Genomic DNA, 25,029 nt, shown 5'->3' with positions numbered 1-25,029 from the left:
AGGCAAGCAAAAAGTGAGTTTTTCACAAGATGAAGTCACTAAAAGAAAACTCTGCAGTATATATACTAGTCAGAAGTGACATATTTTAGGTGAATAGCATGAAACATAAGACGGAATAAAGAGCAAAGAAAATGGCTTACGTGTGAAAAAATCCAAATGAGCATTGGAAGTATAAACCATGAAAATCACAATGTCTTATGGCACTAAAAATAAAACAAAATAGACAAACTTTATTAAAATTTTAAATAGTGTTATAGTTGCATTATCTGGTTAATTGTAAAATATGAGAAAAATATGCATTAAGCTTTCTAATGTGGTCACTGGATGTATTTTCTGTCTGTGCAGATTCGTACAAACTTAGGACCTTGTAACAAAACAAATAATTTTACAGTTTTCTTGGGCCAGGAGTCCAACAAGTGTTAACTTTGTCCTCTGCTCAGGCTGAAATCAGTGTTGGCCAGGGCTCAAGATCTGATGCTCGGGATCCTCTCTCCAGGCCACTGTTTTGGGAAGAAGTCAGCCCCTTATATTTGTAGGACTGAGGACTCAGCTTCTATCTTTTTTTTTAATGTTTAGTTTTGAGAGAAAGAGAGAGAGCATGAGCGGGAGAGGGACAGAGAGAGAGGGAGACACAGAATCCGAAGCAGCCTCCAGGCCCTGGGCTGTCAGCACAGAGTACGACAGGGAGCTCAAACCCATGAACCATGAGGTCATGACCTGAGCTGAAGTCGGACACCCAACCGACTGAGCCACCCAGGTGCCCCCTGAGGACTCAACTTCTAAAAGGCCTCTTGTCATTTCTCAACACATGACCATCTCCATGATATTGGCAGCCAGGTAGCACCATTTCACTACTAAGAGAACTGTGGGAAAAATGTAAAATGAACAAGCAAATAGTGGGGAAGGTAAAATGAAGCTTAAAGTATTTTATTAACCCAAATAAATAGAAAAATATAAATGAAATGTCTCATTTCTAGAAAAACCAAGTCATGAAATTGGCACAAAAAATAGAAAATCTGAGTAGACTTATACCCATATTAAAGATATTAAATCTGTAATTTAAATTCTTCCTACATTCACATCTATTAACCAGTGAATTCTTCCAAACATAGAAGGGAACAAGAATATCATAGAGGCTATAAAAAGAGGTAGCATCATTTCATTTTATGAGGCCAACAAAACTGTAGTGGATGCCATACTAAATTCTTGACAGTCACTGATTCCCTCATTGATTTCAGTGTTGGCAGCTGATAGCTCTCAGTTTAGTATCCCTAGAGGAATTTCTAGTGACCAAAGAGAATGGTGTAAATGCCCAGCCCACAGGCTTTACAGAAGAAGAATGCTGAAGACCATCCTGGGTCATGAACTCCTCTGGGTTGTCTGAGGCCTCTGTTGTGACTGTTTCACAACAAATTCTTCCTTTTTACCCACTACCCCTTTCCTCACTCATCCAGAGGAGTTCATTTGCAGGCAAATTTCTGTCTTGAAATTTTTCTGGGGAATCCAATCTGAAACAATAATCTTGATACCAAAAATTAGAAATGATATTATAAGAAATAAATATTATAAGTTATTACCTATCATGAGCATAGATGCAAAAATCTTAAAATTTAAAAATAGATTCTAGCGATATGTAATGGGGATGATACATCTTGACCAAGTTGAGTTTATTTCAGGAATTCATAGTTGTATAATTCACCACATTGGCAGGAGAAAAGAAGGAGAAAAATCATTATCTTTCAAGAGATGAAGAAGAAGTCTTTGATAAAATTCAACATTTATTTAGGCCAAAAACCTCTCAGCCAATCAGTCATAGACACTGAGTTCCTTAATCTGGTGGAGAAAAATCTAGAAATACTGTATAGCAAACATATAATTAATTGTGAAATATTGTATAGATTTTCCTGTGGTTGGGAAAGAGACAAAGACAGCCCATATCACAAGTTTTATTTATCATATTTTAGGCCCTAGCAATTGCTATAAGACAAGACAGAGAAATAAAAAATACAAGGATGGGGAAAATAACAGAATACCATTTTTTTGCACATCATAAACTTGTCTGTGTAAAAAACACAAAGATCTACAAAAATATCAGTATTAATAAGTGAAATTAGAAAGGTTATTGGATGCAATGCCTATATGCAAAAGTTATATTTTTATATATTAGCAAAACACAAAAAATAACTTAAAAAAATTCCGTTTATAATAGCTTCAGAAAGCACCAAATGAATACAAAACATGTGAAAGAATTCTTTACTAAAATTTCTAGACGTGGCTGAGTACAGTTAAAGAAAATATAAATAAGTACCTTGAGTACCTGGATTGGCAGACTCAATACCTCAGATTCTTCCCAAATTAAGCTATAGGTTCAGTGCAATCTCAATCAAACCCCACAGTATTTGTCTACTTCTTTCTTTCTTTCTTTCTTTCTTTCTTTCTTTCTTTCTTTCTTTCTTTCTTCTTCTTCTTCTTCTTCTTCTTCTTCTTCTTCTTCTTCTTCTTCTTCTTCTTCTTCGTATTGGGAATATTGTTAAGCATATTCTAAAATTTATGTGGAAATGCAAAGAGTCCAGAATTGCTAAGATAGTCTTGAAGAAGTAAAGTTTTATACTAATAGTTGCCAATACTTAAAAAAATTTTTTTTTGCCATTACTTATTTTTAACCTACAGTAATTAAAATATGGTGTTCTACTGGCACGAGGACAGATACCTAGATAAATGGAGAACAGAGAGTTCACAAGTAGACAAACATATGCAGTCAACTGATTTATAACAAAGTTGATACTGTAGTGTGGTGGGGAAAGGATAATCTTTACAATAAGTGTGTAAATCAATTGGATATCCATAAGGAAAAAAATACTATAAGACCTATCTCCTACCATATATTAAAACTCAGCTCCAGATGGACCTATGCATTTAAGTGTGGAAAGGCAAAATATTAAAATTATAGAAGAAATTATGGGAGAATCTCTTCATGATCCTGAGGTAGGCAAGATCTTTTAAACATGACACATAAAGCATTAATCATGAAGGAATATCTTACTAACCTGGACTATATTGAAATTAAGAGCTTCTGTTTAAAAGACAACAATAAGAGAATTTTAAAATAGCAAACTACAGAGTAAGGTACAGTCATTCTTTGTTATTCGTGGATTTCACACTTGTGAATTTGCTTTACACTAAAATTTATTTGTAACCTCAAATTAAATACTGCCAGTGCGGTTAAGGTCATTCATAGACACGAAGAGAGTAACAGAAAATTTGAGTTGCCCAGCATGCATGGTCCCAGCTAAGGTCAAACAAAGAGATACTCTGCCTTCTTATTTCAGCAAGTGTCCTTTTTGCAGTATATGTAGTACCACATTTTTTGCATTGCTGAACTTGTTTTGTTATTTTGTCATTTCAAATGGCCTGCATCGCCTAGTGCTGAAGTGCCGTTTAGCGTTTTTAAGTGAGGGAAGGGCTGTTTTGTGCTTTACGTGGAAAGTGTATTAGCAAACTCTGTAGGCATGAGTTACGGTACTTTTGGCTGTGAGTTTCATGCTAATGAATCAACAACATATCAGATGAGGTGTCTTTAAGCAGAAAATACATAAAACAAGGTAATGTATTGATCAGTTGACAAAAATGTTGTGACTAGAGTCTTACAGGAACCCAATCTTGTATGTCCCCCAGGAGCAATGATTCAGCATTCACCAATTCAGTGCTTATGTGACTTTATAGAAAATAATTTATTGCAAATAATGAGAATTTGCTATATCTGTAATACATGTTTTTTAAAGGACTCATATACAGAATATATAAGGAAGTCTTATAAAACAATAAGAAAAAGGTGGGCAATCCAACATAAACATAGGTGAAATACTGAACAGGTACTTCTTGAAAAGAGATACTCAATGGGTCCATTTATTTATGAAATGGTAGACTTGGACATATATGCTTTATCTGTACATTATCACTCAGTTTCACTCACAAAAATGATAACCTACAATTTGGATAATATAAAGTTATCTTTAAATGAAGCGATTTTAACTTTGTAGGCTCCTAATGCAAAAAGGCCACATTACCATTATAATAGTTTCCTCTACAAACAATTGAAGAACCATGCCTAATAAAGTCTCAACTGATAAGTCAAAAGAATAAATATATGACTATAATTATCCAAAGTCAATCAAATACCACTTGAGCCTATATGTTATCTACAGAGCTTTAAAAATATTTGAATGTTTGTTGGAATTCATATAATAACTAAATATATAGAGTTTTAATTTAGGATCTTGGTATTTTCTGAGAAAATAATGGGGATGGTAAAATTAAATTCATGTGCAAAAAAAAAAAGGTTTTAAGATTACCAAATTCTATCCAGACAATTTTGTCATAAATTTGTATATTTAATCTGCTGTTTTAATCTGCTATTTGCTTTGCCACTGCTGGGTCTTTGCTCATGCATTTCCCTGTATGCCTGTGCCTACTACAACGCTAACCATATTTCATTGCCCAGCTAAAAATGTTGCCACTATGTCCTTTTCTCGTTTCTCATCTAGGAGTAATTCCTTCTGCTGCTGAGCTTCCATTGTACTTTTCAGACATTTAGTCCTTCTCATTCCACTTGGCAATGTAATTATTTACATACATATTCTATCTTCCACACTAGATTATAAATCCTATCCAAGGTAGAGGCAAGGCACACTACCTGTTTGAATCCCCATAGTACTGATCTCACACAGAGACTTCAAATTTGAGATTCATTCGATAAATACTTAAAAACCTAAAGAAAATTTACTTACTTGATAAAATACATTTTAACCATCATTTTCTAGAAAATGAAAAGTGACCAAAAGAATGTAGGGAATAAGTAGGGCAAAAACAAACAAAAATTTCAACAACAACAAAAAATAAGCCTAGCAAAGTTGACCAAAAGCAGTCAGGAATAACGTAGATCAGGTGAAGGAAGTTCCTTTTGATGACACCTTTTCCTCCTATAGCTCTTCCTGTCTCTCCTGTGTTTCTGGTTTTCGTTGTTTGACTTCCATGTTTCACTCTGCCTTTGGCTAGTAGTACTGAATTCTGCTTTCCCAGCTCCTCCCCGCCCCCCTGGTTTAGGCTGGTGCCAGTCAGAGCTAAGTCAGACTGTGACCATGGCCAATCTCCCAATAGCCATGCTTTCATTATTTGTTTCCCAGCCGTAAAGCTGGGTGTCACAATAGCTCTTTGAGTACCCATCCAGTATGTCATGAGACAAAAGACATTTCCTGGCTACCTTCAATGAGACAGACAGCCTTCTTTTATTTTGATAGCCATTTTACCGAAAAACGATTCTAGATCCCATATTAACACCTGATGAAAGTATCTAATATGGGGAAATCAGTTGATTGTTTACCAGTAAGAATGGTCTCTCCGAAATATAATTGAGTACCTTCAATAAGTTTTCTTACGGTTCTCACAATATATTAATACTTCTGTTCTCAGTACATATAGATAACTATGTTATTGGAGGTTTTACATGTTGAACTGGATAGATCACTGGTCTGCTGGAACAGAGATAAATAAATAAATAACCCAACACCTGCTAGAGTGCCTGAGGCAAAGGATGATTAATGTGAGTGGATGATGATGTTTAAAGCAATATTTTCTTTTCCCTCAGTCTTGAGTGACTACACCATCCTAATGCTCTGGAGACAGCTGTTTTTCTCGTGGCAACAGCTGGGCTGTAGTACCCTGTGGGTAGCATCAGCCCACTTCATGGACCCTGTGTTTCCCAGGAGAGTCTAGTTAGAGTCTCTCACTGCACACAAAGAACACATCAAAGGAAATGACAAGACAAAGAGGGTGAATAATTGAATGGAGCCATCCAAAATGTTTTAAGCCCATCCTCAGAAAAAACAATTCATTCTTACCTAAACTATCTCATGTGCTGATGAAGTACACATCTGATTAAAGCTGCATCCTCATTAGTACCATCATTACTATCATTATCAAAGACCTGAAATGAATAGCCTCAGTGGCAGGGCCAGGCGGTGGGCTCAGGGGACGCACACCCAGGCTTCTACCTGGCATTCCACATCTATGCTTGTGATTGCCCACTGGGCATTTGTCTCAGGTCATCCCACCAGTAGAAATGGGAAAAACTTGAACTTAAAAGATCCAACACAAACTTTTTGTTTTCCTCTCCATGAGGCTTCTCTGTCTGCTGTCTCATTCCTTTCTTTGTACTGGCACCAGCATTCTCCATGATACCCTCTGCAGGAACTTGGGGATGATTCCAGATGCCTCTCCATTGCCATCCCTCTCATTTACCAAGTTCTTTGATTATGTCAACAATATAGTTCTTCTTTATGCCCAGCTGCTTCCTCCTTAGTCAATTCCAATTGTATCTACTGCCCATATACATGGTCTTAACCCATTCAGCTTGCTATAACAACAATACCATAGACTGAGTATCTTAGATAAGAAACATGTATTTCTCACAATTCTGGAGGCTGGGAAGTCCAAGATCAAGGTACCAGCAGATTCTGTGTCTGATAAGTACCCACTTCCTGACATCTTCTTGTGTCCTCACATGACAGAAGGGGAGAGAGAACTCTCTGGGGTCTCTTTCATGAAGTTATTGATCCTATTCATGAGGCCTCCCGCCTCATGACCTAATCAATTCCAAAAGTCCTACATCCTAAAAATATCACATTGGGAATTAGGTTTTTGTTTTAAGTAATCTCTACACCCCAATGTGGGGCTCGAACGCATGACCCTGAGATCAAGAGTCACATGCTCTACCAACTGAGTCAGCCAGGTGCCCCATTGCAGATTAGGTTTTAGCATACATTCTACAACATACACTTCCTCCAAAACATTCTCCACACTTTACCCAAAAAATAATAGTAATTTTTGTTGCCAATCTGTACAGATCATCGTGTAACGTCCTTTGGCCTTAGGATAAAATCCAAGCTTTTTAGCATAATATGCAAAACCTTTAATCATCTGAGTCTAAGTATCATCTCCTGCTGATCTCCACTATTTTAAATTTTATGCTCTATTGCTGCTGCACTGCTTTCATTTCCCCAAATGGGTCACATATGACATGTTCTAGTCCTTTGCACATGCTTTCTTTCTGCCTAAAATAGGATTCTCTTTCCCTTACACTTGCCTAAGGGATATCAACTTATCCCAGAGCCTATCACAAATGTCACACCTGTAATGACCATTTCCCGACACCTATGCCTTCAGCCCTGTCACATCCTGCCTTGCTACCTGTTACTTTGGCCATACTTCTATGGTTGCACTTTTCCCGTGACACCTGGATCATGTGCCAGCCTCCTCATCTATATATTAAAGTGTTTACGAGAAGCCAGGGACCATGTCTCAGGTATTTATTGCTGGCACTTCGCATAGTCCCTGACGTGTAATAGGTACAGAATAAATATTTTAAACTGAATGGGATTAGATTGAACTGAATTACAATCTGTTGCTAAGGGAATGCATGCAAATAAAAACATTCACATGCAAAGTGCCAAATGAGGGTTTAGAGTCACCCAAAAGAGAGAGCAGTTCTTCTGGGCTAGGAAGAGTTGGATGAGACACAGAGCATTCGATAATATGAGTATTGTATTTCTTGGACTCTTATGTTCATTTCAGTCTTCACAGAGATTGAGTAAATGTGGAAGTGACGAATTCAAAAGTACTGTGATAGTATCAATAGACCCCTCTTCTGGTTTACAATGTGTTCCTTAAATCCCTTAGACAGTCAGACAGTTGTGGTGTCTGGGTATGCTTCTGCAGGAAGGAAAGGAGTGAGTCCATTCGCACAAAGGTGGAAAACTAGAAATGCTACTCACATTAATTTTTCTTCTATTGTGATAACCACTGTCCCTTCGCTACCATGGAACATACTTTTACACGAATAAACAAAGCAATTAATATCTCAGTTTGAAGTACTTCCCTTTAGATTCCTTTGCCAATATCCAGAGTTAATCTAAGGAAAATAAGTGGCTATTCATCTTTGGTAGACCTTTAAGACCATTAAGGTCTACCAAAGTAACTCCTGCCAGCCTGTAAGGTGGGTGCCCACTTCTGTCCATAGAGCACTGAGACACACATTTTGGCACGTTTGGAAAAACACTTTGTCTTTTTTTCCAGCCTTCAAGTTTTCAGTAATACTGAGTTCCAATTTTAGTGAATCCTGTTGGAATATAAAGAATTTTAAATGGCAAAAGAAAAAAAGAATATTTACATCTCTGATTTATTTTTCACCCAGAGAGCTACATACCGGATGGCCTCATGGAAAGTTTGATACCTGTCATCCCTTAATCATGGTTCATTAAGGCATTACCTCTCTTTAAACCTAGGTCACCCTTACGCTAAATGAAAATGTCACAGGCCAGGAGAATGCTTCCAGAGATCCCAGGAAACTGGGGGTTCTGAACACCTCGCACATCTGAAAAGGCAGATCAACTGCCCTTTCTACCTCTGACAGACCTAGTCTTTTGAGTGGGGGAGAGACAGAGAGAGAGAGAGTCCCAAGCAGGCTCTGTGCTGTCAGCACAGAGCCCAAGGCAAGGCTTGATCTCACCAACCCTGAGATCATGACCGGAGCCAAAATCAAGAGTCAGACACTTAATGGAGTGAGCCACCCAGCCGTCCCCAGATCTAGTCTTGATACTTGCCCAAAGGGAGCATACTAGTTCCTGGAATACTAGCAGGGAGAAAAAGGCTGTCTTTCTTGGTCACATAATTACTCACTAGTTGACTAGGGCCATAATGGCCAAATCACTTCAATCCTATTGAGCAAACAAGCATGTGGCTGCCTGAGTAAAGGTTCCCAACTGGTTTCTTCCCCAAATGCAGGGTTATGCCCCCTGTGGCCAGTAGAGAAGGTAGGAGGATGTGATCATTTTGTGAGGAGGGAACGTTACCTCTGATCTTAACAAATGCCACAACCCAAGCACTTACAATGAAGCCAACTCCAGACCCTCATCCTTAGGGGATTCATCCTTTCAGGAGAAGAGAATACAGACTTGACAGTGCCCCCTTCTTTGTCCCCTGGGATCCCCAGGTCAGGACCGTCCTGGTAAAAGATCCCATGCCATCTTGACTGAAGCTCAGACTTTCCTCTCAGAAAGAACTTCTCTCACACAGAACTCTGTTCGAAAGCCTGAAATGTTCGTTCTTTTGTGAGCCCTAATGATTAAATTCTGCAAAAGAAAGGTGTTATAGGAATGCCAGTGTCTATCGTATGAAGGGGGGAGTTGTACGAAGGTTAAATGAATAGCAGTCACAGGCTGTGTGGACAGTTTTATTAGGGATATTTCCTCCTCTCTGAGAACCACATTGCGTCCTTCCAAAAAGCTCCCAGTGTGACTCGGGCCTGAGAAGCCCTTTCCTTTTCTGCCAGGTAATTTGATTCTTGCTGTCCTCACCTGAGGGCACTGAGTCTTCTTACTGCTGTCGGCACCTACAGTGACCCTGCTTAGTAATTATTTATCCAATGGGTACAGGAGCAGTGCTTTTTCATTTCTGTCTGGACTGAGCAGGATGATGGAGACAGGAAATGGTCACCATCCTGCACCCAAACAGATTCCACTGTTCTACTCTTGCTCAGACTAGACCCAAAACAAACTCAATGGAAGGACATAGAGTGTTCTAGTCAACGCCCAAGTATATCTCTAAAGAGTATATACAATTTATATAGTATTAATGCATGTGTGTATTAATTTATATACATGTATAGTCATGTTAGTTCAGGCTGCTGAAGGAAAATACCATAGACTGAATGGCTGATAAACAACACAAATTTATTTCTCACTGGTCTGAGCCTGGAAGTCTGAAGTCAGGATGCTTGCATGATCGGGAGACCTTCTTCTGGATTGCAGATAGTTGCCCTTCATTATATCCTTACATGGTAGACAATGAGGCAGAGAGCTCTATGGCGTCTTTTTTATAGGGACACCAAAATCCCTTTCATGAGGGCTCCACCCTCATGACTTCATTAGCTCCCAAGGCCCCACCTGCTAATACCATCACCTTTGCGGTTAAGGTTTCAACACATGAATACTGGGGAAACACAACAAGCCTGTAACAGTAAGTATTTATGATTTCTAGCTAAAGAAGCTGTATTTAGCTTCTTGATCCCCTTGTCGTGCATATCGGAAGAGGGTCATACAGCTTTCAAAATGTAGGCCCAAAGAAGGGTGTTTATAAATCCTCCTCCTCTGCATCAGGACCCTTTCTCCTTCCACCCTGTGCAGGCGTCTGTTTTATGGGGTTCAGAGTTCTCTTTTGTGCGTTCCAAACCCAGTTCAAGTTCCACTGAAGCAGGGCTGGTGAGTTTAACTCATTAGCCTCCCAGGGAGACAGTGCTCCTCAGCAAGGCCAGTGATATATTTTCTCAGAGACCACACAGTGTGGTCTCACCTGAGACAAGTCTGTCCCTCCTGCTAGCATGACTCCAGCTCCTTCAAAACAACAGTTACAATCATTTTGTTTTAAGGTGCATGCATTCTTTTCTGGGCCTGTCTTACATCGATATATCCGCCAAATTGTTGTCAATGGCTTTTTCCTTAACATCAGGATTAAAAATATGATCTTAGGGGTGCCTGGGTGGCTCAGTCGGTTGAGTGTCCGACTTCGGCTCGGGTCATGATCTCACAGTCTGTGAGTGAGCCCCGCGTCGGGCTCTGTGCTGACAGCTCGGAGCCTGGGGCCTGTTTCGGATTCTGTGTCTCCCTCTCTCTGACCCTCCCCCATTCATGCTCTCTCTCTCTGTCTCAAAAATAAATAAAAAACGTTAAACAAAATTTAAAAAAAAATATGATCTTAGATTATTTATTTATGCATTTATTTATTTATTTTGAAAGAGGGAAAGAGAGACAAAGAGATGGAGAAAGAATCTCAAGAAGGCTTCATGCTCTCAGTGTAGAGCCTGACATACTGCTCAATCCACGAACTGTGAGATCATGACCTGAGCTGAAATCAAGTGTTGGATGCTTAACCAACTGAGCCACACAGGTGCCCCTAGATTATTTTTTATTCCAAGTATGGCTCGCCTACGTTCCCACACCATCCCCAATGGAACAGGAGTGTCTAGATTATACCTCCACGTCAATTTAGCATAAAAATATATTTTTAAAAATTTCTATTCGTATGTCTAAGGAATGTACGCGGTGAGTCTATTTGAGATTGCATGCATGAGTCATGTAACAAATACAATTTTCATCTTTTCTTTAAGTTCATTTATTTACTTAGAGTGGGGGAGGGGCAGAGAGAGGGGAGAGAGAGAATCCCAAACAGGTTCCACACTCAACGCAGAGGCCGATGCAGTTCTCCAGATCATGACCTAAGCCAAAATCAAGAGTTGGCACATAGGAGCGGGTGTTCTAGCTATGACTCCTACTGGATGTGGAATGTTGGATTCCTAAGGTCCTGGACCTATGGACAAGCTAATTTAAAAAGGTCAAAACAGAGTCTCTGTAAGGCGGGGTGTATCCAGTTCCCAATGGAAGTGGTGGTCTGTCAATCAGGAAATCAGGGAAATTATTGTCATTTAATCAGAGAACTTAACTCTCAAGTGACTATCATGGGATTAAGAGTATAATCTAATAGGAGAGAATGTGTAAGGATTATTTCCCTTGGAGGAAAAACTGCACGGTAAGAAAGGGTTATTTACTTACTCATCAGAACACAGACCACAAGAAAGGGTTATTTACTTACTCATCTTACCTTGGTAAGAAAATGGTCCTTTTGCAAAGTGCTCTATGAATACTTTGTCATCTGTAAAGTATGCAGTATCAGTTTGAGGAGCTAAGGGCATGAGTTTTATTTTTTCCAAGTTAAAAAAGAAAAGGTCCTTCAAAGTTGAACATTTTGAATTACAAATATAAAACAGAACTCATGGTTGTTAAAGTTGACCTTAGTATTATAGGGAGTAATACTGCTTTACCACAGAATCTGGACAAAATGTATTCTCTCTCAGAAATACTCCATGAAATTCTACAGCTGCTCCATGGCCCAACTTCACCTTTTATTTTCAGATATTTATTGTTAGAGTCTTTCATAATTCATAATTTCTTTCTTTTATTAAAGAGCAAAAAAATACACAAGTAAATGAAAAGTTATATTAGAGCTTTAGAAACTGCTGTCTTAACTCTTCATAACTCTTTTATAATATATATATTGTATATATATACATATATATAACATATATATGTATATATATAATATATATAACTCTTTTATAAATGTGCACTGAATATTTCCAATGTTTGTGGTCTAGGTCAGGGTGGAGACCATGGGGTGAAGGGTCCAAGAGGAAGCAAACAGGAGTGAGACACTAGTCCTGCTTGCAAGGGTCTTGCAACATAGTGAAGAGAATTAGAGGAGAACGCAAAGAATTAAAATATGAAGAAGAATGTCATTTTTACTATGAGGAAAGTGCACATGAAATTCTATGCAGGTTTAGAGAATAGGTCCTTCATGTCCAAATAGTGACATTTAAAAAGACAGTAGAGGTTATCACATTTGAAATAGATCTCAGAAACCTTCCTGGGATATGTTGGAAAGGGTAGATCCATGGAATGGTGTGAAAAAAAAAGATGTTTAGGGAGGAAAGTACAGGGTAATTCCATAGGCCATCAAAGGCTCCACAAAGTCATGCCATGAATTCTATATGTTATCCTCTGTTGGTAGAATCCCGAGCTTTTATCAAATTCTCATAAGGGGTCAAGGGGCACCTAGGTGCCTCAGTCAGTTAAGCATCCAACTCTTTATTTGAGCTCAGGTCATGACCTCACAGTTGTGAGATTGAGCCCCATATCAAGCTCCATGCTGAGCCTGCCTGGGATTCTTTCTCTCCCCCCCACCCCCCCGCCCACCGCCCCTTCCCCACATGCGCTCTCTCTCTCTCTCTTTCTCTTTCTCTTTCTCTCAAAAAAGCATCTCATAAGGGGTCCATATCCTAAAAATGTCTAGGATCCTTCTGGTATAGATCATGTTCTGGGAATAGCAGGAAATTTGAGGCATTTAATAAGCACTGTACAGTAAGCCAAAATAAACAGGTTCAACTCCTTTATTTTTAAATCAAAGAAATGGGACTCTGAGGGCTGATGGATCTCGATCATATCAATGGGCTTTCTACTGGGGGTAAGGCTAATGTCTAGGAAGCCATTCTTAAAAATATGTGAAAAATTTATCATTCTGCTTGAATAGTATTACTGTTAGCCTCTGTACTAGGCATTAGGAGTCATTAAATTGTTTTTGGACAAATAGCATATATAGAAGATGTGTCTGGCAGAACTGTTAGTTGTATTGCAGAGGGCAGACTCTAGACTTCAGAAAGCCAATTGGAAATGTATTGTAGTATCTCAAATCAGAACTAAAAATGGTCTAAATTAGAGTGGTGGTAGTAGGAGTGAAAATAAGGTAAAGATACAAAAAGCTTATGTAGCAATATTTTCTAGACACGTCTCCTGAGGAAAAGGAAATAAAAGCAAAGATAAATAAATTATCAGGACTACATCAAAATAAAAAGCTTTTGCACAGCAAAGGAAACAATCAACAAAACTAAAAGGCAACCTACTGAATGGGAGAAGACACTGCAAATGGTATGTCCAATAAAGGGTTGGTATCCAAAATATATAGAAAACTTATACAACTAACAACCAGAAAACAATCCAATTAAAAAAAAATGGGCAGAAGACATGAACAGACATTTCTCCAGAGAAGACAGCCAGATGTCCAACAGATACATGAAAAGATGCTCAACATCACTCATCATCAGGGAAATACAAATCGAAATCATGATGAGATTTCACCTCATACATGTCAGAATGTCTAAAACCAAAAACACAAGAAACAAGTGTTGGTGAGGATATGGAGAAAGGGGAACTCTCTTACACTGTTGGTGGGAATGCAAATTGCCGCAGCCACTAGAAAACGGTATGGAGGTTCCTCAAAAAGTTAAAAATAAAACTACCCTATGATCCATGAATTGTGCTACTGAGTATTTATCCCCAAATATAAAAACACTAATTCAAAGAGATACATGCACCCAACGTTTATTGCAGCATTATTTACAATAGCCAAACTACGGAAGCAGTCCAAGTGTTCGTGGATAGATAAAAAGATAAGATGTGATATATACATACAATGGAATATCACGCAGCTATAAAAAAAGAATGAAATCTTGCCATTTGCAACAACATGGATGGAGCTAGAGTATGATGTTAAGTGAAATAGGTTAGAGAAAGACAAATACCATATGATCTCACTCATATGTGGAATTTAAGAAACGAAACAAACGAGCAAAGGAAATAAAAGAGAGAGAAATCAAGAACAGTTCTAAATTATAGAGAATAAACTGATGGTTACCAGAGTGAAGGTGGGTGGGGAGGAAAGGAGAAATAGGGGATAGGGATTAAAGAGTACAATTACCTTGATGAAAAAAAATTAAATGATAAAAAAAAGAATTGTAATAATTCACCTAATATGAAAAAGCTAATAAATGACTGAGTTGGGACTTGAAAAAATAAAAGAGGATAAACTTTAATAGGAATAAATGTAAAGCCTTGTTTTTAAATGTTTTTTTTTTAATGTTTATTTTTTGAGAAAGAGTGAGAGACAGAGAGCAGGGGAGGGGCAGAGGGAGAGGGAGAGAGAAGTCCTAAGCAGGCTCTGCTCCGTCAGTGCAGAGCCTGACTCAGGGCTTGAACTCACCAAACTGTGAGATCATGACCTGAGCCAAAACCAACAGTCGGTCGCTTAACAGACTGAGCCACCCAGGTGCCCCAAAGCCTTGTTTTTAGAGGCATAAAAACTAACCTCTCAAAAATGTCAAATGACATTTAGCTAGTATTTATAAGTTTATAGAGAACATGGTCCATTTGTAATTCCTAAATTGGCGTTAAAAAAAAAGATTCAAAGAGCTTAACATGAAACTCACGGAGTTCAGAATGGAATAGCCATAAACAAGGAAGACTTCACTCTTGTAAACTGGGAGACACTGCTGAAATATGTAACACACAGGGAGAGCTGTTTCAGGAGAAAGGTGATATCTGGTGTGGGACATAAATGGTTCTATTAGCCAACAAATTATGCCAACCTCCCAACAACACGTATGGTTCCACAAGTTAGTTTTCAGAAGACAATTGGCACCAACCCTGTGACAATTTCATGGTCAGAGCTGACATCCGTTTCAGCTGACATTCCTAGTGGGGTACACACACCATGTGAAAGTGACAAAAATACAGTTAACTGAGTTTATCTTACAGCCATTGTACAGAATAGGTATAGGAGAAATCAGAATAATTTTACCCTGCCCATAGGTTTATGAATATTTATTACCATAGCTGCATCAATCCGTATAGCCTATAAAGACCATGCTAGTGACTCAATGTAATGAGTATTTAGGGAGCTCCTATGATATACCAGTGACCGTCACAGATATTTTTAAAAGTAGGGGGTGTATGCAAAAAAAGAAAGATTAGTCCTGAACCTTAAATACTGGTACTTTTTTAGTTACAGTTGTCGGAAATAAATACAATCACTGATTTCCCATGGACACCACAATGTTTATCTAAACATAAAATGCTAAAAGCCTTGTCAAATATGCATATCCCTTTTGCCCTCCCCTTGAAACTAGTTTTAACTCTGTTGGAAGTGGGGGCTGGTAGGGATTAGCTAAGAAATCTGAAACAAACCCTGTCACTAGAGGATAAGAAGAAACACACGCTCAGCTTTGCAGTTGTTCTTGATGAAGCTCATGGCTCCTGTTGGCTGCCAATGTCAAAAATCAAGTTTTAGCCTATGGGTGTGTGTGTGTGTGTGTGTGTGTGTGTGTGTGTGTGTGTGTGTGTATTCTGAGTTGTGGCAGTGATCAGTGTGGCCTGCTGTAGCGTCTGATTATTCTTAGGTCTGTGTCTGTGCAAACCCGTACGACTTGACAAGTTCACTCCACCTTAAACTCTAATTTCTGCGCCACATGAAAGGCCTACTTCCTCACTGTTCTTGAATTTCTACTTTAAGTTGTCTCCCTGTTCACTCAAACTTTCTCACCTTCCTATGCTGGTGGCTATAAAAGTTGTGCTTTTCTTTCCATTCGATTTTTGTAAAGTCAGAGTGAAACTAAATGACTCAAAATGAAAAGAGAAAACCGGGTTGAGTGCCAGTTGCTGAGAACTCTCCTGCCACCATGTCTTTGTCCTCCTTCAAGACGCTGGTTTCTCTGAAGAAGTTCCTGTGTGTGTCAGAAACCCTGGAGCTCTGGACCAGCAGCCGGGTCTATATCATAATTACTTTAGAGTTGTAGTATTCTGAGAGCATCAAGAAATAATGAGATTTGCCTGAAAAATTATTATTAGTGCCATCTTAAAGGCTTAGATCAAAGTCTGCCTGTCCTTATTCTAAAGTGTTAAGTATGTTAATGGTGTGGCCCACTATCAGAATAGAATCCTCTGCCTGTGAATGTGAATAGCACAGAAGTAGATTGCTGGAAGTGAGAACCCGTGAACCGTGAATATATGCCATGGCATTATGGGCAAATGGAGTTGGTTGGGGAGCAAGAACAGCCACTCCCTGATGGTTGAACTGAGACTACAAGGGCATGTCTCAGGGGACTAAATGAGCTACAGAAGTAAATCATACCTGAAACTCTGTAGATCAATACCTTTATTTCAGCACCCCATCTTCATGAGATTTTTTTCCAGTAGAGCTATGGATGATTAAAGCTTTCTTTCATATGGGGCCTATGGGGAAGCAGCTTTACCCATCTGAAGATGGTGGAATATAATTACTAAAAAAGTTAGTGCTCTGGAGTGAGATGGTTTGAATTTGAATCGAACTTCACTTGTCACTTGCTCCTCGTGTGACCTGAAGCATTACATAACCTGTGTAAGCCATTGTTCTCATCTATAAAATGAGGATAACAATTACCTTACTTTATAAAGTATTTGTGACGGTTAAATGAGGTAATACGTATTAATTGTTTGACAGACAGCCTGGCTCTTAGCAAGCCCTCAGTTAACAAGCGCTATTATTATTGTGTATCCTAAGTTTCTTGTAGAGCGTTTAGCTATTTCTCCGTAAAATGTTTCCCCCGGTGACTTGGCTCAATAACCCCCGACACATGGATGAATCTTTCTTCTCTAAGAGTCTGCTTCTGTACCTTGATCCAACAGTCTTATGGCACTCCATTTATACCTACCTGAATCCTGCTACCATGACTGTGTAACAAGTAAATCATGATGAAGTCATTGGCTCACCTTTTTTCACTATTTCTGAGAGATGTCTATGGCAATCTCAGAGCAACATCTCTTTCTGTATTTTGTCCAGCACCACTTTCTCAAGAATGGATATGTCTACATGCTTTCCCTTGCCAATAGGAATGATTCTATTCTGTATCACCACCCCCCCTGCTTTATTGAGTTGAAACAAACTAAGAAAATGCAATTAGACTTTAAGAAGTATAATTGCAAAAGGAAATCTACAAAGACAGGGTGTTAGCACATATTTAAGTTTTTAAGAGCGTAATTTGCTATTTAGACTTACAGGAGAAAAAATCCTATTTTAATGATTCTTACTTTTAAAAAAGGGTTTATTCAAATCAATTTCTAAGTCCCAAGAGGTGAATCATTATCCCAAAAGTTGGATCATGGAAAAAAGTTTTTTAATCTGTTTATACATATGGATTTCACCCTAAGAAACCATGTGTATGTAAATATTACGTAAGGTAGTTAACTGGTTATAGAAGATGTTTAGATGAAGTGCTGTGGGAGCTCTGAAGAGAAAAAATAAATTTTCTAATACTGAATCAGGGTCAGCTTCAGAGAGAGAGGATGAGCTGAGATTTAAAAGATTTGGATGTGTGGTCATGGCTTACCTATTTATTGAATAGATTATAGAAGTGAAATATAAACAGTCAATTGGTTTATCTACAGTTAACCGTTAAGCTCCCTTCCATACTATCATTTAATATCAATTTTATCTTCATCTCTCTACTCCAAATATTTCTTTTTTTTAATTTTTTAATGTTTATTTATTTTTGAGAGAGAGACAGAGGACGAGTGGGGGAGGGGAGGGAGAGAGAGGGAGACACAGAATCCGAAGCAGACTCCAGGCTCTGAGCTGTCAGCACAGAGCCCGACGCGGGACTCGAACTCATGAACCACAAGATCATAACCTGAGCTGAAGTTGGACACTTAACCGACTGAGCCACCCAGGTGCCCCTACTCCAAATATTTCTAAATCAACTTATGATAGCCTGGATTTTTGCCTTGGTTGCTTTATAATAAATGTCAGCAAACTTTTTCTCTAAATAGCAAGATAACAAATATTCTAGGCTTTGCAGGCCATACAGCATGTGTTGCAAGTCCTCACCTCTGCTGTTGTAGGTGAAAGTAGCCATAGACAACATGGAAAGGACATGCATGGTTGTGTCCAGAAAGGTGGAAAGCTGGATTTGGCCCACAGGGGAGCAGCAGTTTGCCAATCCCTGGTCTACAACATAAGCTCATTGATATATCAGTATGAAGGCAATATTCCTATTATCTGATATTCATAGGAATAGTACTATAACAAATAGGGGTTTGGCATTCCTACTACACCAAATACCCAGCTATCAAGCGCAGCAAAGGATCTGGGATTTCACTTGGAAGTGAATAAATTAACCTGACACAGTTTCAAAGATGCTGGCATAAGATACAAGATTCCTGGGTCAGAAACAAAGGGAAATTTACTACTCATGGTAATAGCAGAGTCAGAACATCAACATTTCTTGTGCTGGTTCCCAGATTCCTAATCTCCATAAGGCAACACAAAAAAAGCCAGGTAAGAACTGCACACATAATGCATTGCATTATAGGGGGAAAAAAACCCTGAGTTTAGAGAACATGAATCTTTTATAATGGGCAATAAGCCTGCCTGACATTTGCCCCAGTGAGAGACATTAACTTTATTATACTAGACAGTAAGTACGCCTGCCCTTTGCTCTGGAGAGAGATATCATCTGTATTTTCCAAGTCTTTTCACCATACAAACATCCTTAATAGATAATCCAGAACAAAAGTAGATAGTGCCTCTATTTGTAAGATGTGCAAAAATGCCAGACTGTGACAGAATTGTCTACTAACCCCAGCCTCCCAAACCATCCCATTTTCTTGTAAATCTTGATACAAGACCTTGTAGATCTTGATAGAAATGCAGAGTTAAATCAAACACACTTAAATGTCCACAGGATGTACCAAAATATGTGTCAAAAAAAATCTAAGAAATGGGCAGAAGAATTCTGAACCTTTTTAATTCAAGACCCCAGCTAACCAATAGCAAAGATGGGCATCAGCTCTCTTTCATTACCATCTCTGGAAGTATATATCTTTAAATAAGATTACATTAAAATCAGACTGTTTCAATGCCACTTGTTTTACTATGAATTTTTAAAGTTTTAATATGCTTGTGTGCATGTTATATGTATATGTGTGTGCATGTATAGAAACGTATCTTTGATTACTTAGCAGAGATTACAGGCAAAAGAGAGAAAAAATAAGTTGGAGGGGCGCCTGGGTGGCTCAGTCGGTTGGGCGTCCGACTTCAACTCAGGTCACGATCTTGCGGTCTGTGAGTTCGAGCCCCGCGTCGGGCTCTGGGCTGACAGCTCAGAGCCTGGAGCTGCTTCGGATTCTGTGTCTCCCTCTCTCTGACCCTCCCCCGTTCATGCTCTGTCTCTCTCTGTCTCAAAAATAAATAAGCGTTAAAAACATTAAAAAAAAAAATAAGTTGGAACGCTTCCGATTTTAGATAAACTGACTAGAATTTCAGGTGGTTTTTGATGAGATTCATCCTCTCAGAATTTTTTAATTTTAATTAGAGTCTCCAAGAATTCAGGTGATCCAAAATCACATTTATACAGTGAGAGATGACCTGTACTATTCCTAATCTGCAGCACTGGGAAATAAAGGTGGGTATGTATAGAACTATTTGGCCAAGGACAATAGACATAGTTGGAACAAATTTCTAATTTTAAGTCTTTTTTTTTTAACTAATAGATCTCACATATTTATTACTGAACCAACCTGTTAGCAAAGAGGTATAAAAAAATTATTATTTTCCCTAGAAAACATGCCTAACTGTCCAGATAGTGGTGACTTTTTCAGTTCGATATGGTAAGATGTTAGTGACCTTGACACAGCTTAAATATGTGAGCCATCATATGTGGGATTCCCTATAGACTCACCTTGGTTCTTCTCCAACATCTCCTTTGCAGTTGTACTTGGTTTTATCAGCAGTTTTCATTCAAATCCATGGGGGAAATGGGAGGATTCTGCTTTTGTTTCTTGGCCAAGAGTTGCTGATCCTGAAAGTCCTGTGAGAAGGCATGGCCAGGAAGAGGTCAACTGCACACACTGTGATGGTGGGGGAGGGGAGAGAGGGTCAATCATTTTTTAACAGATGACTGTAGGTTTTTGAAAAGCAGAGTCCAGGGTATTTTATTGAAGTGAAAAATGTGTTAATGTTGCTCTTGCAGTCAGCGTTTTAGATATTTGTATATTGCTATGTCAGCGTACTAGGTTCTGTGGAGGAAGTGGGATGTAGGATTACAGGCAGCCCTACAGAGGGGCTATGCGACCTCAGGGCTCATACATCATACACCATACACAGAAGCAGAATACATGAACATGGCAGCAGCCTGGTCCAGGCAAGCAGAATGCTAGTGGCTAGGGTCTGAGAGGAAGGTGGCCTGTGTCACACAGCTCCCCTCCAAGAACACATTTGTGCCTACTCTGAACAATTCACTGAATATGAGCAGAAAGGTGTGGGGGGGGGCGGGCAAATGGCAGATGGATGTAGGCATGTGTGTGTTTTCCCTTCTAAGGGCTCTTCTTCACTTTTAACCCCATTGGCCTTTTTGGAGTCATGCATCATGGAAATGCTAGCCATGACTTGGCAGTAGGAAAAGAGAACTGTGGCAGGCACCAGGTTTCAGGCTATATTTTCACCGTGCCTATACTTTGTTTCACTTTTAGTAGCAGCATGATGTCAGTCATGTTTAAATCAGAGGAAAACCTGAATTTTTCATATTAATTAAAGTTTAGTGGGTTCGTTATAAAGAATACGCGAAGAGATCAGTAGTGGTGGGGGTGGGGAAGTCACATGGGGTAGTTTCCGCAGCTAGACTGTGGGTGAGTTGAACTTCCTCTTGGATTTTCTGGACTAATTCCAAATTTGAGAAGAGATTAACAAATGTTATTTTATACTGCATGACTTTTTCTTCTTTCCTCTTGTGAAGAGGAACATAAAGGAAGAGGGAGAAGAAATGGTCTCAGTGGGTACTGATATAGATAGGATCGTGAGTGTGTGTATATGCACATGGATGTGTGTGTGCGGGTACTGTGGTTCTCCTGTGAAATGACACAAATATATGCAATATATATTTGTGTGTGTGTAGATATATATATACACACACCCCAACAAAGCTACTCTTGTTGCACGTTATCTCTAGCAGCATAAGGCAGGAGACACATTAAGGCCTATGCCCTAAACCTTCCTATTCCAGCTCTAACATGTAGCCTGAAGAATCAACTAAAGCAGTACTTGCCAGGTTTCTAGATCATTGCCATGTAACCAGTTGAATCCATTTGAGTTCAATCATTTATATTCTTCTAAATAGATATATTTTTAAGTTTATTTATTTATTTTGAGAGACAGTGAGAATGAGCAGGGGAGAAGCAGAGAGAGAGAAGAGGGAGAATCCCAAGCAAGTTCTGCACTACCAGCAGAGGCCGACATGGGGCTTGATCCCAGGACCCGGGGATCATGACCTGAACCAAAATCAAGAGTCCTATTCTCAACTGACTGAGCCACCAAGGCGCCCCGAAGTGTATATTATTTAAGTGTTACTTGCGAAAGACATAGGTTTTTTTTAAAAAAAAATCAACCCTGTGGTGCATATTGTCTTACTAAAAACTAAATTTGAACTCAAAAGAAATTCATAGATGTGACTCTCCTTGAACTTCCTGTGACAGATACATTCTGAAGGTTTGTAAAATTTGTCACTGTAAATGGGAGAGATAGTCATTGTCCTGGTCTCCCCAGGTCCCACCTGCCACCATCCTGTCGGATATCTTCTTCCCGTAGGGTTTCCAGAAAGATCTGACCATAAACTGTACTCAGATGCTCTGTGCCTTTGTAAACACCAGATTCCTAGTGCCTAGGGCTTCTTGCTTTCACAATTACTGCTGCTACAGTTACTGCTATGTTATTACTATTAATGTGTCTACTTCCTCTATCTGTCTCTTGATATTTGGACTGCCTGTTAGGACACAATTGTCTCTAGTTAGGAAAATCTGAATTATTCTTTTAATCTTTCACACTTTGTTTTTGGTACACTGCGTCCATCTGTGATGGCCTCCATTTCCCCACATTGAATTAATGCTTCTTGTAATCCCATTTAAGTCTACTTTCTTGGGGCTTTGCTTCCTGTTTGATCAGTTGGCATCATCAAAGTGGAATTTGGGATATTAAGTCCTTAGGACCCAGAATGTCTCTTGACAGTGATTCTCCAATTGTGGAACATAAACGGGTGATAGTAAACCAAAGTAAACTAGGTAAGGCAGAATTAGCATAGCCATTATTGAGGCAATTAACAAAAATCACATAAATAAACAAGTATGCTAATCTTAAAAAAAAAAAGCAAAAGCTTTTTTCTTTCATGATGGGACCTAGATTCTTTGACCTAAGACTTGTAAAACTTAAAAATAAAATTAAAAAGATTTAAAAGACCTGTAAAACTTAAGAACCACATATCTGGTCATTGAGCAACGGTGGTTTCACTAGACCGTCTCCCTTCTTTACCATGTTAGTCACATCCTGACGTTTCATTTTTGTACCTCTGTTGTCATATGCTACAAGGAACAATTTACCCTGCCCTATCCTTTTGATAAAAATGAATAACTTCCAAGGACAGTGCCTCTTTCCTGCAAACAATGTAAATTTATTTCTGCTGCTTTTTGCTATTTTTTTAATACCTCAAATCTCCAAGCAGTGGAGCAAAGGGTAAAATGGCCATGTGAATATGCATTTGAAGGGCTCTCATCATGATAAAAAATTGCCTTTTAAATATTTTTTTCATGCCTCTGCATTGTCATAACAACACACTTCTGAATTACTAATGGCAAATAAGTCAACTATTGGTAAGTTTTAATGGAGTATATTGATCTCCTCAAGATCCTTAAATTGTTAGAGGAGAGGGAGGTTTTTTAAACTAAATGAAACATGACCTAATGTGTAAGTAAAAGAAATAAAAAGGAAACAAAGAAAAGGAAAGTTCAACAAAGTAGAAAAGTAATTGGCAGGGTATATGAGGAAGAAATGAGTGGTATATACATCCTACAATTGTGTAATTTGGTCAAGATGAATTTTGTAAAGTCCAGTAAATGATTCACCTAATATAAAATTTGATTTGTTAAATTAATAGAAAACAAATAAAGTTTCATGGTATTTTACACTGGTGCACACTGCTTGAGAAATAATACAGAAACCCATTCCTTCTGTCTCTCTCTTGGTTACACCTAACTTTGTGCACTTCCCTTTTTGTGGGAACCTAGTAAAACAGACAAGTAAATAATCATAACTGAACTAATTGATAAAATCTGTGGAGATAAAACACAGGTTTTCAAATACAGAAGGTCAAAATACACATTTCTAGCATAAAGATAAAGGTAACTCAAGCAATAGTTTGGAGCGCCTACTATGTGCCTGCCACTGTTCTAACCTGACATGCTCTTAGTAAGCAAAATAAAGGTTAACTCTGTAAGGAATAGTAAAATTAAAACACGTGCAGAATAGGTATTTATAATGAATGTTTGAACCCTTAAAAATCATGATGGTTTGTTTGTACAGATTTACATTGGAAGAAATAGAAAATTTGCTTTGAAAATTGTTTTTGAATGCTCAATGATAAATTTGAATAGAGCCAGCCATGATGAATCTGCTAAACTCTCTATGAATCACAATAAACAGGACACTCTTGCCTTTCTTGACTTTGGTAGTGAAAGACATGACTCAGATGTTTTATTTGATAATAATTGAAAACCTTAGTATTGAGCAAATGCATTTTCTACCATGAGACATTTTTATAGAATGAATGCCATACATTTCCTAATCCATCATTCAAAGGCTATTTTCATTCATCAATGTGGAATGTGCTTTTCTTTTTAACATCACATTTTTAGTAAGAAAAATTAGAGAATAAGAAAATCTCCTTTAAAAATGCATATACATTTTTCTACTTTCTGATTGTTTGACCAAATAGAAATATAGTTTTCTGTGTCATTCTTCGAGAGGTGGGGAAAAAAAGCTAACAACTATCTTGCTTTCTTCCTACTATAGACTGGATGTTTGTGTCCCCTCAAAACTCCTATGTTGAAATCCTAAGCTCTGAAGTGACAATATTAGGAGGTAGGGCCTTTGGGAAATATTAGGATAGAGCCCTCCTGAATGGGATTAGTGCCATTATAGAAGAGGTGCCACTCTACCATGTTCTGTGTGAGGACACAATGAAAAGACTGTCCTCTATGAACCAGGAAGTGGGCTGTCATCACACATAAATCTGCCAGAGCCTTGATCTTGGACTTCCCAGCCTCCAGAACTGCGAGAAATGCATTTCTGTTGTTTATGAGCCACCCCATCTATGGTATTCTGTTACAGCAGCCTGAACGGACTAAGACACTTTCTCATTAATATATGCGTAGTAATAGAAGGTCAAAACAGATAATAAATTGAAGAATTCAACCCTGCTGACAGTTTATTATCAAAAGAACACAAAGTATCTGGGTAATCTTTCAGCAAATCTCTACAGGAAAGCAGAGGATGGGAGGTTTCTTGATTAAGCCTTCTGTAACGTCACAGAGGTGAGAAGGGTTCCGTCTCTACATCCTCTGCTCTCACCGTGAATGGTACCCATAACAGGATCTCTGCTCCTATGCAAATCACTGATTCCATGGGAATACGCAGAAAAGGAGAAATTTTTTTTTTCCATTTGCTCTGAAGGAGTCA

The 25,029-nt window shown here is 38.6% G+C and overlaps 1 long non-coding RNA gene across 2 annotated transcripts in view; it reads right to left on the bottom strand.

Moving 5' to 3' along the window:
- Positions 1-978: 978 nt before the first annotated feature.
- The window catches only part of LOC109273744 (uncharacterized), a 52,871-nt gene continuing 28,820 nt past the window's right edge, over positions 979-25,029 (bottom strand). The window contains exons 4-6 of one of the 2 annotated variants that reach the window (XR_008419496.1): positions 20,210-20,338; positions 8,944-9,185; positions 979-8,173 (exon numbers count right to left, since the gene is read on the bottom strand). This is a non-coding gene — a long non-coding RNA (uncharacterized LOC109273744). The remainder of the gene's footprint in view (positions 8,174-8,943; positions 9,186-20,209; positions 20,339-25,029) is intronic. The other variant, XR_002083232.2, reaches the window with a different exon arrangement.

Source organism: Panthera pardus, unplaced genomic scaffold (assembly GCF_024362965.1).
Source record: "Panthera pardus isolate Hobbes unplaced genomic scaffold, ASM2436296v1 HiC_scaffold_6, whole genome shotgun sequence".
NCBI lineage: Eukaryota > Metazoa > Chordata > Mammalia > Carnivora > Felidae > Panthera > Panthera pardus.
Note: the sequence above shows the minus strand (reverse complement) of the source record. Positions and strands in the feature narration are given on the sequence as shown.